Below are 15,506 nucleotides of genomic sequence, written 5' to 3' on the forward strand. Positions count from 1 at the left end.
TGATTGGGGCTCCATACTGGTGTGATCATGCCAACATTCACACTTTTATCTGGTCGCGGTGCAGGCTAGTGTTTAGAGATCGGTCCAGGAGTGGGCAAGCTAGCGTTCACAACTCCATCCGAACGCCATGCAGGTTGGTGTTCACGGCTTTGATTGTGGCATAAGCTAGCATTCACGTTTCCTAGGCGCGGGCGTGTTATCCTTCGAACAGTCCTATCCACATGTATAATGCTTTCCGTTAAGTGTGCTTTGCTTTATTAAGTTATGCTTTAGGCTTTTTAAATTTTGTGAGCATGCCGTTCTGATGCCCAGAAGAGGCACTGTCTGTGCTACCTGGATGGTGGCTCCCTTCAGCAAACCACTCTCTACCCCCAAAAGCCAGTCATTCGTGCAGAGTTGCAGCTCCCACCACCGAGATACTTTCTGTGGCAAGAGAGCTAAGTGTGGCTGGAAGCCCAGTATCACCGACTTTGGTAAAGCGCACTCTTTCTAGCTCCCATGAGCATATCAGCCGGGGGGTCAGGGGGGGGCAGGAGCTTGGACCACTGGGAGCCACGCGATTGCCAAGCACCCGCTTGTCCTCGTCCGAGTAGTTGCATAAGCGAGAACTGAGTAGTTCCAGCAGCATGCTTGCCAACTGTGTCTTCTCCCTCTGCTTCCCATCAAATACAAAGCAGTGTTCTACCATCCTAGACGTTTCTGCACGTATGGCCCACGTCTTTAGAACTCCTTGCCCTTTAATCTGAGACACAAGCCATCCTTATTGTTATTTCCTAAAGCTCTCAAAACCCACCTATTTCAATGACTTCTTCCTTCTTGACTCTTTGGTAAATAAGCTTAACTATTAGAACCTGCACCTAAATGCAGTTTATTCTGCCTGGTTACGCATTATAAATAAAAAAAAATAACAATACAAATACTAGGAGAAAAAAACAGTTCTGTAGGATAATTAAAACAGAGCAGCCTGATCCTAACTTTGTAGGTTCAGCCATTTCCTATTTTGTTGAGGCAGTTTTGGAGAAAATCACCTCTTGCCTTATTAGCCTGCCCTAAGCCGCCACAGGGTAACTCATAACCCGGGCACTCAGGACCATATTGGCGAAAAACGAATTCTATAAATACAAGGGCCAAAATAAAGAAGCTTAAACAGAAATTAAAAAATTGGATCAGGCCACATAAATTACTACTATTACAACAAGACTTTTTTTAAAGATGATTGCTGCTAAGAACACCACGGAAATATGGAAAACATTTAATTTTCTGAGCCATTCGCAGGAATCCTCTCTTGCCAACTCAAAAGATTGGGTCACTCGCTTCAGAGGCCTATTTAAAAGTTTGGGTAATATCGAACTATTGGTAACAACGAATGTGGCCGACCATTGGGCTTTTAAAACTGACACAGAGGAAATTCTATCCTTTAATCCATCAAGCCAGCAAATCAAGGGCCCTTGGTCCTGATGGGGTAACCAACCAAATGATGAAAGACAAACCTGAAGAGTGAGCTATGTTTATTGGAGAGTTATTGTCACATATAAAAGCAACTAAGGGGATCCTGTAGACATGGACCCACGCCATCAAAGTCCCAATCTTTAAGAAGGGCGATAGGTTGGATCCAAACAACTACCGACCTATCGCCCTACTGGACGTAATGGGTAAGCTTTTTGTAGCGGTTATCTTGAAAGAACTAACAAACTGGACCATGGCCAGCAAACATTGTGACATCTGGCAAACAGGATTTGTCAGAGGTATAGTTACGGGCCTCAACCTATTTCTGATACATTTCTTAAAAATGAGTTCCAAGACAAAGGAGAAAGGCCAAATCTTCCTCGCATCAATGGACCTTGCACAAGCCTTCAACCTGGTAGACATAGGTAAACTGTGGAGGAAATTGAATAGTTGGAATTGCCCAAATAATAGGGGAACATCAGTTGCTGTTAGACTGGATGCCAAGGGAAACTTGACAGATCCAATCAACACAGAGAATGGATTGAAACAGGGCTGTAGGTTAGCTCTTGCAATATTTAATCTATTCATCTTGGACATTGGCATGGAATTTGCAGACATTAGATGTTTTCCACCAAGGCTGGTGTGAGGATGTAAATCGCCTCCTCTACGCAGATGACCTTATACCTATGGACCAGACTCAGACTGGGTTACAACACCTGCTAACTGCTCAGGAAAGTTTTTTTGAGACCAATTCTTTAAGAATCAATGTAAAAAAGTCAAGGGTTTTGACACTTGAACGAAGGTCAGGTGGGAAAATAGCACGGTACACTTGGTACATGAAAGGGGAACAAATTCTTGAGGTAGCCTCACTGAAATATCTTGGAGTTGACATAGGAAATAGCAAGACGGACAATCACTATGAAAGCACACTGCAGAAGAGGGTTAAAACCCTGGCAGCACAGGCAAGTCTGATCTCGGCAAAATATTGCACGTTTACTTTAAAACCAGTTGTTGAATTCTACACTAAAAAGGTGACTCTGATTCTGACCTATGGTGTAAAGGCAATGCTGGCTCTATCTTGCAACTTATGGCCAACTCTGGAAGGTCTCTTCTGGAGATGTATAGTAGCACTCCCTAATGGAATATCAGTTCAAGCTATTAGAATCGAACTGGGATTAAACTCACTTTACATTGTGGCCGTTTGGAAAGTAAGTGTTCGGCTGCTAAAGATGCGGGTGAGTTGACGGTCTTGAGAAGAGCCTTGGAGACAAAATTAGAGCCACTTCTAGACTCTTGGAAGGAGATCTGTATTTCCTACCTGAAAAGCGTTAACTTCACTTTGGTTGATCTTATCAGGAATCCAAACTTAGTTAAGAAAGGGTTGCTGGACCTAGATTGGATACAGACAATGGAGTCAAAAGATGGCAGGGCAATACTAGAAATCAGGGTAAGGGGGATTCTTCCTCCTTACCTGGTGAAATTTCCAGACCATCTAGCCCGTCGTCAGTTTATGTGATTCCGATTGAACTTGTACCAGACAAGGGAAATCTTAGAAGTGAGAAAGCCAAGAAGTGAGAGGAACTTTACATGTAGACTCTGTAACTTGGAAAGGGAAACACTCCAACACCTGGTCCTCGGATGCTCGGCACTAAAGGATCTGAGAACACCATTTTTGGGAAAATTTGCTTTGAACTTGTGTACACTATAATTAAAAGACTGGTGGTCACTTCTAATAGTAGGAGAAAAAGTTTCCTTTACCTTGGCTCTTCTGGCTTTTTTGCAAGCTATTTTTGACCAACGTTTGAAATAAGACAGTCTTGGAGTGTAAATTAACCCACATTGGTAAAAATAGCGAATTAAATATGAAGACACGAAGCTAATTGAATATGTGGGGCTTATGTAGCTATGTTGGTAATGACATCGGATGGTTAACCTCACGCCTAGAAGGACTTGGAAAGGGGGAGGAATACTAGTGAATTGTAAGAACAACCCTCAATTGTTATCATAGCCTTTAAACTCTATTGTCTTATTGTTGGTATAATGATATTTTGTAATTATTATGACTGTAAATATACCAAGTAAAGATTTGATTTAAAGCTATATACTTAATTTTAAAAAAACTAAAAAAAAATGGTGCAGTGTATTTGGTTAATTTACTATATCACTGCGCTTTGAGGCTTGAAAAAAGATTTTTTTAATTTGATTCTCTTTATTTTCATTAATTTTCTTGAGTTCTTGAGTTCCTTGTACCCGTGGTGATCCGAGGTCTTGCGCCCGGCAGCGGCCATTTGTTTGGTTTACTTTCTGACCGCACGCATTGCTGCAGTCTGCCCTCACTGGCCTCATCCAAGAAACCGCCTGATTGGCTTCTTGGTGTCTCTTTAGATCATTGGGCCATTCATTCCTTAGCTGATTAGCAGGATTGGCTAGTAGGCGTTCCGTGCAGTTATTTTTATTTTCTTTGGCTTTTTATTTAATGTTGGTACTCATTTGTCACATCCTCTTAGTTTCCTGTTAGGACAACAGTCCTTCTGTATCCATGTCCACTGGCGGGTGACTGGATGCCATCTCAAACACACACTCATTTAATATTTATTTATGTTTAAGTGGTTCTCTTTGGGTTTCATTAATTTTCTTGAGTTCCTTGTACCTAACCTTGTTGGTAAGAGGATACCTGGCCTCCAGTGGTGCCCCGAGGACTCACGCTTGACAGCAACCATTTGGTTAGTTTACTTTCTAACCGTAAGCATTGCTGCCGTCTGTCATCACTGGCCTCACCCAAGGAACACGCCTGATTGACTCCTGCGGAAATCTTGTGTTCTGATCTACTGGCCCCTTCCCGGAAGCACAGCAGAGACGGGCCTCCCGGCCGAAGACGTGCATAAGTCGTACACAGCTAGCCCATCCGCGCCTCAGATGAGCTCTGGTCCCAATCAGTAAATAATTCCAGTTTAGTATCATCCTGCATGTTGTTGCTCCATCTGGCGCCGCCTAATACTGCCTTTCCAGTCGGATTTATATCAGCAGTATTGCGATGTGCGGATTCCTTAGTTGCATCTACCACAGCATTTAGGTGTTTTTTATTTAATGCTCGGTCATTAGTTGCCCATGCGGCTCATTGCAATGACTTTTTATTGGATAATTGTCCTGATTTTACATACATCACCGAAACGTGACTGTGCGAGTCTTCGGGCCCTTCATGGTGCAACTTCTTCCAACTGATTTAACGTTTTGCGTTCTGACCACATTTCCGCCCATCCTGGGGGTGGGATTGCTATACTTTATAGGTCTTCTTTGACTGGTACTACTTTGCCTTTTAGCCATTACGTTACAAGGGAAGCATCAAGCATTCCTTACTCGTTTTAAAATCTCAGCAACTTTATCTCTGTACATTTTTCTTGTTTACCGCCCCACTGGATCTGATTCAGGTTTTTGTGATTCCTTTTTGGAACTGGTAGCAAGCTTACAGCTTTGCTTCTCTAATTTTGTAATCCTTGGCGCTTTCAACCTTCATCTCAAGGCTCCTTTAGATCGTCAAACCAGTAATTTTATTAAAGGTATGTATGATCTGTTTCTTCCCCAACTGGTTATAGGTCTGACCCATCACAGGGAAATACTCTTAATTTTATTTTCACACCTGACCCTCTTACCGTTATCCATCCTGTATTGGAGGTCCCTTGGTCAGACCATGTCATGATTCCTTTGACTATAAAAGCAGATCTTCCTTTCGCGCAAAGTAGAAAGCCCTGTCTGGTTCATCGTAATTGGCGCACTGTCTCCGGCTCGCAGATTTCGACTCATGTGAACGAGAATGACGCCAAGCATCTAGACTCAAATTGTTCAGGCCTTTATGTCTGCAGCTGATCATCTTGCTGCATCTTGCTCCTTTTAGGACACTTTAGCCAATCTTTAGGTGATTCCCTTTCAACCTATTGCATGGAGAAAACTGCCACATTTGGGAAAAGATTTTGTCATCTGGCCTGAGGTCTTACGAACCAGATCCGGTATCGCAGATAGATACTTCCCCTCAGCTCTGGTCCTCTTTTCCTATGTTTACCTCGGCTGATATTATTTCAGCCACCTGTAAATTAAAGTCTGCATCACCTATCGACCCTATCCCTCTCGCGGTATTGAGGGAAACCATGCCTTTGAAGGCTCCTTTAATAACTTGGGCAGTCAACCAGTCCCTTTTGTTGGGCACAATACCTTTAGCTTTGAAACACGCTTTGATGTTACCTCTTTTGAAGAAACCCTCCCTGGACCCCTTGATACCTGCACATTGTTGCCCCATTTCATTGCTCCCCTTTCTTATGAAACTTTTGGAATCTTTAGTTGGTCCTTTACTGAGCAATTTTCTAGAAGAGTCAGCGTTCTTTGGCCCCTCTCAGTCTGGATTCCAGCTAGCGAGCGCCACAGAGTCTGCTAGTGTCAGTGGTAGACAATTGAGTTAGACTATATGATCAGGGCAACGTGGGAGCTCTCATCTTGCTTTATCCATCTGCCGCCTTTGACACAATTGACTGCGCTTTTTTGCTTGAGCGACAAGCGGGAGCTGGCCTCTCCGGTGCGTGCTGGCTTGGTTTTGTTCCTTTCTGTGATGTTCACACCCAGTCCCCATCTTTCCTACGATTCTGCTCTGATCCAACTCATCTTATCTGTGGTGTACCCCAAGGCTCAGCCATTTACCCTGTTTTATTTAACGTCTGCAGTCAGACTCTTACCAAGCTCATTCTCTCCCACGGCTTCCTTTGCTACTCATATGCTGATAACACGCAAATCATTGTGCATCTTGACATGTCTCTTCCTGACACTGCGGCCATGCTCAGTGTTTGAAAGCCATGGGGATTTGAATGTGCAATAATTGGCTGAGGCTGAATGGAGACAAAACAGAGGTGCTCGTAGTTGGCCCTCCATCTGCTGTATATCTTTGGACCCCCCTCTATTCTGGCCTTCCTCTCTGGGCCCGTTTCCATCACCAATTTCTGTAGTGAGAGATCTAGGTGTGAAACGATCTGCCTCTTTATCTGCCTATGCTCAGATTAGCACAGTATGCCAAAAGGGGTACTTTCAGCATAAGACCTTTGGCAAATTCTCCCTTTTTCACCATAAGAGCTGTGCGCTCCTGTCGTTGGTTCTTTGGTTGTGCGTTTGCTTGACTATTGCAACTCCCTTTTCTTGCCACAACCAGATTAACCTATTAGGTGTGTCCAGATTCTGCAGAACTCTGCAGCTAGAGTTGCTACTTGAGAGCCCATATTGTCCTGGTTCTCCATTGTCTACATTGGCTTCTTGTGGCTAAGCGCATTCAATTTAAGTCCATTTGCCTGGTCCACCGAGCTAGAACGTGGGCTGAATATCTGCAAGTTAAATTTCTCCCCTGTGTGCCTTCTCATGCTCTTCGCTCTGCGGACGCTTGCCTCATTCAGAACCCCAAGTTTAAGCTCTATTGGTGGCCGTGCTTTTTCTATAGCGGCTGACCAACTATGGAACTCTCTCCCCTGTGTTCTTCAGGCTGCGGAAAATCAACTGGCATAACCCGGATACTGCTCTTCGGAACGGCCGCCCCTCTCTGCAGTCCATAGAGCGCCAAGATGCCTCTGGGCGAACCCTACGCTTTAGTTTCCATAACAAAACAAAGGTCAGTAAGAGAAGAAGCTGTTTAATAAATGCACTCCATAATGTTTCTCATTCAAAGGCGGTCTTGACTATACTGGACATTGAGAAATGACTTGATGTTTTTATACTGAATGAATTGATGGTGTTACTCTATATCCTTTAAATGAGAAAGGGGCAGGTACTATGAACTATGTTTTGGTTTTAAAAGCATGACGTTCTGAAGTTGAAATACCATATCTTATTTTATTGTTTTGATGTTGTATATGCAAAACTACTACTGTTTTATGCGTATTAAATACTTAAATAAAAGTAGGTCTACCTTACTAATTATTGTTAACACAGCAGTTTAAACGTGCAATAGCTGCCTATGTATACTGTTTCACTTTCCTTTCCCTCATTATAGAGCATCAACCAAAATGGTTTCCGGGTTTCCGGAATTTTCTATTTATTGAGAGACCTGTGATTTAACAAAACGCATGAGCACATTATACGACACTCAAATTATGTTTTTATTCAACAGTGCCTGTGCCCCTTCTCTGAGGCTTTTACAAATAGCCTCACAATCGCCTGAACATGTTTAATTATTATTTTAGGTGCCCTTCATTATTTCCTCTTGACAGTTCGTCAGTCATTTCATTACCATCAACTGTACCTTCGTAGTATTCGCACCACTTTTGCCAGTGCAGTTAAGAACACATTATTCAAGAAGAGCCCCCAAACAGAATCAGGATTTTATGCAACATGGAGGTTCCGGAGGGCCTGGGCCGATGATCTGGTAAACCAATCCAGTGAACACGAACCTGTTCCACCGTTCTCCCTGTGTAGGACACCAGCTGACGTATGGATGCAAGAGAGAATGTCAGAAATGCTGCTGGCCTAATCTGGAACCTGTGTGCAGCGCAATATGCAATACCAATTAAGGTGGTTCTGTTTTCATAAGCACAACTTACTTAAACAAAATGGTCTACCGAAGTCCTACTCATTTATAAATGTTGTCACAGGCATACGACCAGCAGTCACTGCCCTACTACCGCTTTGAGGGAAGCAGCCGCACACGGCGAGGAGCTGCATCCCTTCTGCTGCTCTCGCTCCCATCTCTGGCCATCTAGTAGGTGAGCAGATGTGAATTTTATTTCTGCCGCAACATATGTGGTAAGCCAGGTGGTAACTGATAGTAAGCAACTACCAGCCTCGCTGTCCTAACTGGGGATACTGGAATCTAACCTTCCTGGGCCTACCGTGCCTAATGAAACTACTGTGCTTACTGGGAATAAAGGTGTGTGGTTTTACTGGGATCAACAGAGGACTTATTCACAGAATGGGGAAAATGGTATTTGATTTAACTGGGGGCGAGGGGTGTTAAGCCTTCTATGTCAACTTTGAACAATGGTATCTGACCATACTGCTCTCATTGGCCCTAAAGGAACCACAGATCACTGGCAATAATGGTATAGCGCCTTACTGGGCCAAATAGAACCACATACCACTGCACACAACTGGAATAGTAGTATTTGACCTTACCACCCTTACACGGCTTAATGAAGGGAGGCGTTGCTGATCAAACCGGCAATAATAGCATCTGACTTTACTGGGCCTAATAGAAGCAGTTTTACTGGGTTCATTCTAAATAGTTGTATTTCAACTTGTGGTGTTAACATGGGATGATGTCTGGTTAGGAAAACAAAGGGGGGTCTGGGATTATGCGGGGAAATTTCTTCTCTGTGAAAAGGACAGTGAGCTAAAGACTTGGTAGAGTCTCTCCCAGGGGTTATTCACCCAAGAACAGGTCATTGGGCTGTGTTCGTGCTGGTAGAGAGATTCCCAGACCCCCCTTTGTTTTGCATTAATTAACGTTGGGTTTCACCCTAAGTTAACAGGGCGATCCAGACGTGGACCCCTTACTCACTGTTCTTAGAGAGGCACCAGTTTCACCTCACTGATGATGCCCAACAAGGCTGAAACACGTGTATGGGGTTACTGATGGTACTCTTGTTCAGAGGAGAATTGCCTAGCATTTCGGCGCTGGACTGCCCCTGGGCAGGACAAAGGCTGATATGCAGGGAAATTTCTTCTCTGTGAAAGGGACAGTGAGCTAAAGACTTGGTCGAGTCTCTCCCAGGGGTTATTCACCCAAAAACAGGTCATTGGGCTGTGTTCGTGCTGGTAGAGAGATTCCCAGATCCCCCTTTGTTTTGCATTAATTAACTTTGGGTTTCACCCTAAGTTAACAGGGCGATCCAGACGTGGACCCCTTGCTCACTGTTCTTAGAGAGGCACCAGTTTCACCTCACTGATGATGCCCAACAAGGCTGAAACACGTGTATGGGGTTACGGATGGTACTCTTGTTCAGAGGAGAATTGCCTAGCATTTCTGCGCTGGACTGCCCCTGGGCAGGACAAAGGCTGATATGCAGGGAAATTTCTTCTCTGTGAAAGGGACAGTGAGCTAAAGACTTGGTTGAGTCTCTCCCAGGGGTTATTCACCCAAGAACAGGTCATTGGGCTGTGTTCGTGCTGGTAGAGAGATTCCCAGACCCCCCTTTGTTTTGCATTAATTAACTTTGGGTTTCACCCTAAGTTAACAGGGCGATCCAGACGTGGACCCCTTGCTCACTGTTCTTAGAGAGGCACCAGTTTCACCTCACTGATGATGCCCAACAAGGCTGAAACACGTGTATGGGGTTACTGATGGTACTCTTGTTCAGAGGAGAATTGCCTAGCATTTCGGCGCTGGACTGCCCCTGGCCAGGACAAAGGCTGATATGCAGGGAAATTTCTTCTCTGTGAAAGGGACAGTGAGCTAAAGACTTGGTCGAGTCTCTCCCAGGGGTTATTCACCCAAGAACAGGTCATTGGGCTGTGTTCGTGCTGGTAGAGAGATTCCCAGACCCCCCTTTGTTTTGATGTCTGGTTAGGCTTTGCCACTAAACGCATGTACTCCTATATTATCCAGCCCTAGAGTGGAAGGCCCTATGTGCTTACTTGGCGTTTATGGTACCGGGCCAATGCGATTACTAATCCCGATGATACCAGGCCTTCCTGTGGCAGATGGACACACTTTTACTTGGCCTTACAGTGGTAACTGGTCGTAATGCTCTCTGGATAGAAGCCCTGCGCTTCCTGGCCTAATGGAATTTAGTACTGCTCTTTTAACAAGGCATAATGAAGGCATCTCTATTTGTGCTAAGTGAACATAAAGGAATTTGCCATAGCAGTCCTAAATAGCAGAATTGAATCTTAAATATGACATTATAGTATTTACTGGGCACAATACGTCAGATTGCTCAACTAGACATGTCAGCAAAAGTATACCCCATCAAGTCTGAGTTTTCTTATTTTCATTCTGTCAAACCGCAGGTTTAAAACACAAGATGTATTTTACTCCCCCAACATGGCTCAGGTTTAAAGCCATGCAATCTGGCATGTTTGCGCAGACTTGGCATATGGAATCTAGCACGACTGTGCCAATTGGGTATAATGGAATCGACTTTGAAAGGTAATTGTCAGTTAATTGTTCACGCAGTGGGATGCAAGGCACATGACGCATTTGAGAAGTCAAGAAGTTTTGTACATGGAACGTGTCTTTGTATGTTGCAACCTCTTTCTCCCCTCTGATATTTCTAGATCAAGTCTACTTAACATTAGTCACGATAAACCAAACATACCTCCAGCTGGGGCCATGATTACTAATACTGCATGAAGGATGGTTTTTGTAAGATAAGGACGAGATATTTGTTCACAGTTAACATGGGTATGTGCATATATTACCTAGTATAGTAGATCATGTGTCTATTTTTTTTTTAAATTCTTTACTTCAATTAATTGTAGTGTAATTTGGGGGACCTTTTTAGTCATGTGATGTGACTTTATGTGTTGGTCCTCTTGGTGATGTCACTTCCTGTGAACCCATGGATGTAAAAGGTCATGTGATATCAATTCCTCAATACCTATCATGTCATCAAATATGCAAATTAGTACTCACTCCTAACAATTTTGAAAACAAAAGCTCTGGCATCAATGTGTGTGGGCTTAGGACAAGCAGTCTCAAAAGTGATAACAAACCTATATTGTGTAGTCAGTTCCACACGGCCACTCGACAACAATAAATATTCCGAAATTTGTGCATTAGCAACAGTTCCTCACAGTGCTCCAATAGTGCTAGAAGCAAAATAAACTCTCACCAACATAACGAATAAGAAGAGTACCCACAGACAAAGATAGTCTCATGGTTGTGCAAGGAATAGTGGCATTTTTTTGAAGGACAGGGATGTCATTTTGGATATCGTTATCAGATGGAGGCATTACCACTAACGCTGCTTGTACAATAGCACAAAGATGAGAACAAATGGCTAGTCTGTTTATGAGGGTGTGAAATAAAAAAGAAAAGTGGGACATATACCTGGGACAAAACAAAACAAACAGAAAAATATAGATATAGGAAATATGTAACTTACAAAGGTAACAAAGGTAACGTTAACCTAAGGAGGCAAGCACTTCAAACTAAAAACAAGTACTATATAAATATTCAAACATTACAGAATTAAGCGTCAGTGGATGGTGTGGTGGGGTTAGATAGTCAGGATGGGCGAAAAAGCAAGGTGAGCTCCATCTTTATAAAGTAAGTGAAGCTTAGGCCGACCTTTGAAGAGATCCACAGCGGGACTGGCTTTGATTGTGATGGACAGCAGGTTCCAGTGGAGCATTATGAGTAGGGAATCAGAGCGGTAGCGAGAGGAGGCAGAGTGGGGCATGGGGAAGTGAGGTTGAGTGCAGAGGAGGAGCGAAGGGAATAAGGTAGTGAATAAACAGAGATACAATCAGACAGGTACTGAGGAACAAGACCATTAATAGCTTAGCTTTCTAGGCTAGGAGAAGGAAATTGAAAGGGGAGTGGTTGTGAATGGAGAGACAACCAGCAAGTTGTCAGTAGGTAGAACTGGGGGAGGGTCTGAGATAATTGTAGAGAGTGTGGGTAGCAAAGTTAAAGACTTTGTTTAGAGGGAGGAAGGACTAGAAATCAAGGTCAAGGAGTAGGCTTGAGCAGTAGTAACATTTGCTGAATACAAGGAAGGAGATTGGAGTTTTTGTACATCGCTTAGTAAGAAATTGACACATTTTATGAATGCTTCGTAGGTTAATATGAGCAACAGATGCAGTGGTAATGATGAATAGTTGCAGTCAGAGATCGCTATGAAAGAGACCTTGGGTTGCAAACCTTGAGCTGGGGAGCAAGAAGGTCAGGTTGGAAGGAAATGGGAGAGGGGAGTGTACAGATAACATTGAAGCCAGGTGAAAGGTGACTTCTGTTTTTGAAGAGATCAGTTTGAGGAAGCAGGGATCCATCCTGTGACAAATTACAGTTGGTAATCCATTCCGAGATAACGAGGGTGAAGGAGGGAAAGGAGATCAGCAAAGAGGTGATAGTGAAAGCCAAAGGATGAGATACATCTTCCTAGGGAAGAAGTATAGAGGATATGGTGAGGGGTTTGGCCAGAGGTTTGCCAATTCCAGGAGATTTTAAAGGATCAACATGCCACGTGGGAGGCGATCCAGGCAAAAGCAGATTTGGAAAACCAAAGGTTCTGGAGAGTGATGGGGAGGGAGCGGTGGTCGGCAATGCTCAAAGCGAAAGAGGGGTCCAAAAGGTAGATAGTTTAGAGTGGTGATCATTAGAGAGAAAATTGGAGATATGCATGGGTACAGTCTCAGGGCAGTGTTTACTACGGAAGCCAGATGGAAGTTGATCTCCAAGGCCATTATCCTCAAGGTACTCAATGATCCAGTTGAAGACCACCTCTTTTAAAGGACCTTTGAATAATGAGGAAGGAGTGAAACTGGGCAATAGTTTGCTGGGACATTTGGGTCAGCATTTGGGTCAGCAGAATGTTTCTTCAATATGGGTAGGAGTTTCAGGTTTGAAGGAGGCAAGGAAGAGTACAGTGGAGAAAGAGGTTAAAGAGCTCAGAGAGATAAGCGCAGTTAATAGAGACTAAGGGCCTCATCAGGAGTTGAGCAGAGTGGTATGAGTGCAGCAGTAATGCTCGGCATTACCACTCCACCCAATCCTGAGTTTGTGGGAAACTCAGAGCATTCACCTCCAACTCTAAGCTGGAGGTGAATGCGCCGACTGTGGCCCATTTTCGGTTCAATTACTGCAGCGCAATTACCACTGCAGTAATTGTGCCAAAAATTCCCCAATGAGTCCAATGGACTTCAGAAAATGCGGACATACCCCGCTACTGCAACCTTTTATCTGGGGCTAATAGCGGGGGACCAGGTTGCAGTAATGCTAATTGCATTGGGCGGTATCTCAGCGGTAAATCCACGCAGGCATATAACGTATGGAAGTATCACGACCTAGATAGGAGGCGCACATACATCATACTTACAGTGACACCACGGACAGTGTAACTAATATGACTGCTAATGATTTCATAAATGCACGTTATCAGTGCAATAATGTGTACTAAACCTGTGTAAAAATAAAGCAAGAATGCACATTTCAAGTGCTATGACATGTACCAAACAGACAAACTTGTGAACAAATAGCACAATCGTATGACATATACCGATTTTATATCTGTGATAGTACAAAACTATTGTATGTACAAACTATTTCATATATGATGCAATGCCTTGACAAAGCCCGATAAAGGGTGAAACATAAGCATGTGCCACCAACAGGTCTATGTTGGCTCAAAGCGCTTACTACCTAATTCAGAAATGCCAAATAAACTTTGAATGAGCACCATACCTATTGCCGCATTTCTTAGCGCAGCAACTTACCTAACTGTTTACCACTACTGTTTCCTATCCTCTGACTGACAAAGTGAAAATCAGTCCCAGTTAGGCCACTGTAACAAGGAAACAATCAACACACACATATCCAATTATGTGATACGGGGTGGCATACAGGCACTACATTTGCTTTACCCAGCAAATAGGTTTATAACTCTGGTTTATTAAGAAGTCGTGTAACAGACCTCCAGCACAGCTTCTCACTCACAGGTCACATCCAACTGTTGCGCCAAGAACTTAGAACATTAAATACATTCCATATGGATGGTTCACAGCACAACACTCCACCCATACTATGAAATACATCACACTAAGTACATTACAACACATCTCCCTTTGTTTACCCACCTAAGCCCCTCTTCACCACCGCAATTCTGTTCTTATTCCACACCTGACCCCCACTAACCCTGACCGCACCTTCCAACACAGGCACCATGTGCACAGGGTCAGAATACAGCAAATCCCCGGTCCTCTTCACAGCACCTTTCTTTATTCTTACCCAATCTCCACAAACCACTCTCAAACCCTTCTTACCCTGCTTTATATTCTCCTTCTCCACCCACATCTCCTTGTTCTTTTTCAAATTCTTCCTGAACTCATCAACCACCACATCCAGCTCTCGCGCCCTTCCAATCCATGGGGGACTCACTTCAGTATTAGCTTTTCGATCCTGCATAAACTCAAATGGACTCACACCTCTGACGCATGAGGCGACATCCACAACGCATTTAGCTCTCATGAATAGCCACCATCTTGTCCTTTCCACATACCCCAGCCATGTGAATGGCCTCCATAACACACCTATTCTTTCTCTCGGCCATACCATTCCCTTTGGGATGATACAATGCTGATCTTTTGTGCTTTATCCAACACCTTTTTACATACTCCAAAAAACATCTACCAACAAACTACGTACCATTATCCGTTAGGATACTACTTGCTACTTGATACACCCTCTCTCGCGAAAACCTCTTGGAAAAAATCAACAACACTCTTGCCACTAATATCACAGACAATTTTGAACCCTGTCCACTGTGAAAACAAATCTACTAGAACAATTACAAACTTACCTCTACCTCGACCCAAATCCACGGGACCCAAAATGTCGATTGCTAACTCATCCCATACTCTACTTGGAAGGCCAACTTCCACCATGGGCTGTTCCATGCCTCACCTTTGCCAACCTTGGCACACTCGATGCAGCTGTCATGATGCCTACCCCCGGGCATCCGGATCAAGTCCATAAGCCCCGGAAGCAGGCATCCAGATACTCATTAAAACCCCAACAGCCCCGGCTGGGGGCTGTTTGGATTCAGTCCTGGTGCCTTAGGCGCCAGGCTCATCATAGAAATCAGTCCTGGCGCCATAGCGGCCAGGCTCATAGACTTTACTTACCTTATGCAGACCATGCTGCAAATGAGTCCAAGCCAACGTGAGGCCTGGATGGGACTTTTTTATTACAGGGACTATTTTTTACTCAGGTGTGGTTCTGGGGAACTTCTTACCTGGGACTACTTTGCAGGCTATTTAAACCACACCCAAACAGATGCCCATGCTTTGCGTTATTCTGCATCCAGCAGCGTGACGCTCACCGTGTCTGTAAGTCAGCATCCAGTCTTCTCCCACGCCCGCCTCGAATCCGGAGC

This window comes from Ambystoma mexicanum, chromosome 4q (assembly GCF_040938575.1).
Source record: "Ambystoma mexicanum isolate Mex_15411 chromosome 4q, UKY_AmexF1_1, whole genome shotgun sequence".
Lineage (NCBI taxonomy): Eukaryota > Metazoa > Chordata > Amphibia > Caudata > Ambystomatidae > Ambystoma > Ambystoma mexicanum.